This window comes from Rhagoletis pomonella, unplaced genomic scaffold (assembly GCF_013731165.1).
Source record: "Rhagoletis pomonella isolate Grant_MI unplaced genomic scaffold, Rhpom_1.0 Rhpom_scaffold_00003, whole genome shotgun sequence".
Classification (NCBI taxonomy): domain Eukaryota; kingdom Metazoa; phylum Arthropoda; class Insecta; order Diptera; family Tephritidae; genus Rhagoletis; species Rhagoletis pomonella.
The window spans coordinates 71,316,457-71,320,740 of NW_023458557.1; the positions used below are offsets into that span (position 1 = coordinate 71,316,457).

Consider the following 4,284-nt stretch of genomic DNA (forward strand, 5'->3'; position numbering starts at 1 on the left):
TGTTATAACGAAAAAGACGAGCTAAAGTTCGGACGTGTTTTTTACAGCTCTGCTATTTTTAGCTTTTATCTGCGTTTAAAGTGAATTTTATACATATCTATTAATGTGGTAAAAATCATATAATGAGACAGTGACTCTTGGTGAAATTAACTAGATTGAATTGCTTTCGGCATTTAATAATAATAATAATATTAGCAATGCCTTGCTTTGTAAACAAAGGGTTGAACGTGCTAAACCAAAAGTGCAATGCACAAACTGCAACGAGTTTTTTCATTTGCTTTGTGTTGTGTTGAAACCGGCCGATGTTGATTAGTTGAACTCGTCAAATAGTCCATTCTATTGTAAAGTGTGTATGGATGTGCGTCGTGCATCTCTTCCTTCGCTCCCGCCTTCCGTTGCTTTGGACGAAGGTGTTGTTGCTGAACCTGCAGTTAATGCGAACTCTGAGGAAAATATAAACACACCTCTACACTCCCACACTGAGAAAAAGGATTAGTTTCGACAACTAAAGATATTTAGTTTCCGAATTTTGACAATATTTGGGAACTGTTACCAAGGATTGGGAACTATTACCATGGGTTGGTAATTATAACTTAATATACTAAAGCTTCTAATATTCATCTAGGTTGTACCAAATCGTTAATTTAGTTGAAGGGTTTGGTAAATAATAATAAATATTTCTTTGAAGCATATTTCTACATATTCCATTCAATTTAACGTATGGTTCATAAAAGGATGTAATTAAGCTCTGCTAATGCAGATAAGCTTTCTTTCAACACATGGTTTAGTCATAGTTACCAAATTTTAGTTGAGGCAACCACGATTTGGTTTGCGAGCGGAACATATTCATGCTTGTTAGCCACCCCTAAAGAATGCTGAGCGCTCTCTGAGCACATGGGTGTTTCACATACGAAGAGCACCAGCTGAGTAATGCACACACTCCCACTTATTCAATAGTTTGAATGCGCTAGTATGCCGACCATTGCATAAAAACGATTCAATGAATGAGACTGTGTGCGTGGAAATCATTGCTCCGCTACCGCTGTTCGTATATAGGTGAAACACGCATGTGGTCACAGAGCGCTCAGTAAGCTATGGCGTGTCGATCACTGCGCTAGATAGAGAAAGAAAAGTGTGTGCTATGACATGGCCAGACTTGTTTGTCTCAGTAAGAGTGGGTAACTCAGGAAATTTATAGGAATTGACTCAAATTAACTTTAAGGAGTCAGCTCATTCAACTAACTCATTTGACTCTTTGTTGTATCTTACACTCATTCGTAACGTAGACTCGTTTTGAGGCATAAATGCGGTATAGCGGCCGTTGAGATAAAACAAAACTTTAAAGTGGGCGTGGTCAGCTCCTTTCTACTGATTTGAAAGGTGTAAATTTTTTTTGTGCAAATTGATAGGGGCTTGCTAGGGGAGGGTAAAGGTGGAATTTTCAATATTTTCAAAATCTTATACATTTTTGAAAACTATTGTACCGAATTTCAATATGTGGATATGGTTGGAAAGGCAATTGATTTGATATGCACATCTTTATATATCTTACATACATACATATTTCGAGAAAAACTAAAAAAAAAACGAAATTATAAGAATTTTTGAGATTTGACATAACATCCGCAATACAAAATACATGTGGTTGTTGTTGTTGTATTCTTGCCACCACCTTGTATAAATTCGCCTCGTGCAAAAACAAAATGCAAGCATTCGCAGCATAGCAGCCGAGGGTGGAGGTTACAATTCATCTCTAGTGGAACGTCGACTATTCAGGAGCATTTATAAGTGTTAAGTGTTAAGTTTTATTGTATCACAGTGCAGTAATTGTGTTTTTATCAAGTGTTTAGAACTTTTTGAGACAACTCTATAATTTAGAGGACAACTTAGCGTGGCATCAAGTTTGGCAAATTTCTGTGGGTAAGTTTCTCAGTGCCGTGTATATATATATAAGTGAGCTAGAAGGTTGCAAAGCAGCATGGCCGACGCTTCGGCGTCAGAGGCTTTAGATATAAATGAGTCTGACTCTATGGCTGCGAATTGGTTCGAAGTCAGTAGAAATCAGAAAAAATTAAACAGAAAAAGAATAATTAAAGGTTGTAATATGGAGAAAAAAGACTCCGAGACGGACGAAGACAGTGCGAAATTAGGTACAGTTAGGAAGAATAATAAAAAGACAAAGACGGACGAAAATAACGGAACGCAAATCCCGCTACAAGGTATGATTGTACCAAAAGGCACGTACGCCAGGCTATTAGAAAAGCAAGCGGAAAAAAGTGGAAACGAAACATCAACGGTGAATAATGAAGGCATTAAGTACAGTGTGCGATACACAAACGTACATAGGGGTGACTTTTGTGTTTTAATAGACACATCAAAAAGCTCAATGTGTAATAATGACAGAATGCGAAATGGTCTTTTCCTGTGGGATAAAATTAGAAATTTTCAGATAGAGGGTATCAAAAATATTAAGGCTATAGGGAAATCTTTATACAAAGTGTTTTTTGAAACGTACGAATTAGCAAACAAGTGCCTTGAAAACCAATATTTGACTAAAAATGAAATGAAGCCATTCATTCCAAGAAATTTTGTTGAAACCATGGGGGTTGTTAGAAATGTGCCGCTGGGCTTTTCTGATCAAGAAATTCTAAGCAACATCATATCAGACATAAAAGTGACATCAGTAACTAGATTAACTAGACGGGACCCAAATGATAGAGAAAATTTTCTGCCATTTTCGGTCAAAATTGGTTTTCAGGGACATGAGCTTCCGGAAACAATAAACCTATTTTATGTTAAGCTTAAAGTGCAGCACTATATTCCGAGGGTAAGACAGTGCTTTAACTGCGGAAGGCTTGGCCATACCGGGTTAACCTGCAAAGCCAAAAACCGATGCATTGTTTGTGGAAAAGAGGAAGGATGTAATAGCAACTGTAAAACCAATACCAATAATTGCATTCTATGCGGGAATGACGGTCACAACTCACTTAAAAAAAAGGCATGTGAAGTGTGGCAGAAAGAAGAAAAAGTGCTGGAAATTATGACCATAAAAAAAATCTCAAAAAAAGAGGCCTTCGACATGTATAGTTTAGAAAATAGAGCAAATCGTTTTTCGCTGTTAGATTTTGAGGAAAACTTTCCGGACACTCTTTCCAATCACAATCCAGTCATAAACAATGATCAGGTAGTTAACCAAAGATTGACAAAAAAGAAGTATAGCCAAGTAACGCAGTACAAACCCGCAAACATGCATACCGAAAAAGAAATGAGCAATGTAAAAAGAAAAGACACAACCAGACAGCCTGTCTTCCTAAGTGCACAGTGGGACAGAGTGACAGAAATAGAGAAACTGGTTAGCTTACTCATTAAAAAGTTTGAGATAGATCAAAACGAACCCCTAGTACAGTTGTTAGAGAAAATTTGCAAAGTCAAAGTTAGTGACAGGATTACACCAACTCCCACAAATGAACACGAAAATCCTACAATATAATATACAAAGCCTTAAGGCAAATAAGAGCTATTTAGACCATTTTAATAACAGGCACGACATAGACATTATATGCCTTCAGGAAATATTCTCACACGATGAATCGACAACAAATCACAATCTTATAGGCTTTAACCTACTAAGAAAGACTAGGTCGGATGGTTATGGAGGGGTAGCTATCGGCTTCAAAAAAGGACTCAAATTCACGAAAATTAAGTATAACAGCAAGATGGATGTATTAATAGCTAAGACTACTAGCCTAAACACCAACATAACCATATGTAACGCATACTTACCGCCTAGCCTTAGACTCAACGATTTCTCAACAGAAATAAACCGCTTGTTAATATTTCTGAGTAATTTTAGAAATGTTATCCTACTAGGGGATTTTAATGCCAGATGTATCAAGTATGGCGATCAAATTAACACACCTAAAGGCGTTTTGCTAAGCTCTGAGACTGAGAACGCAAATTTTCTATGTCTAAACGATGGCACCAAAACGCACGTATGTAATGAAAGAAATGCGGGATCAGTACTAGATCTTACCTTCACCAACCTAGAAAAAGAGAAATTAGAATGGCAGTGTCCACAAATCAGCATAGGAGGCAGTAGGCATTTCCCGGTTCTGACCACACTTAAAGATATTTACAAACTCCCAAATTTTTTTACCCCTAAAAGTAGCTTTATTAATAAAGTGAAAAAAATCACGTTTACTAACCTAAATCAAATGCAGATAGATGTTAAAGAGGCCAGGGAAAGCGTAAGCATAGATTTAAACATAAAAAGATGGCAGCCCA

The 4,284-nt window shown here is 37.0% G+C and overlaps 1 protein-coding gene and 1 long non-coding RNA gene across 4 annotated transcripts in view; one reads left to right on the plus strand and one right to left on the minus strand.

Annotated features, from left to right (window-relative positions):
• LOC118735453 (E3 ubiquitin-protein ligase Ufd4) overlaps positions 1 to 4,284 on the minus strand; it is an 88,954-nt gene that overhangs the window by 29,630 nt on the left and 55,040 nt on the right. The gene's annotated exons all lie outside the window — the stretch shown is intronic.
• The window catches only part of LOC118735454, a 7,603-nt gene continuing 5,041 nt past the window's right edge, over positions 1,723 to 4,284 (plus strand). Inside the window, exon 1 of the long non-coding RNA XR_004992599.1 lies at positions 1,723 to 1,920. This is a non-coding gene — a long non-coding RNA (uncharacterized LOC118735454). The remainder of the gene's footprint in view (positions 1,921 to 4,284) is intronic.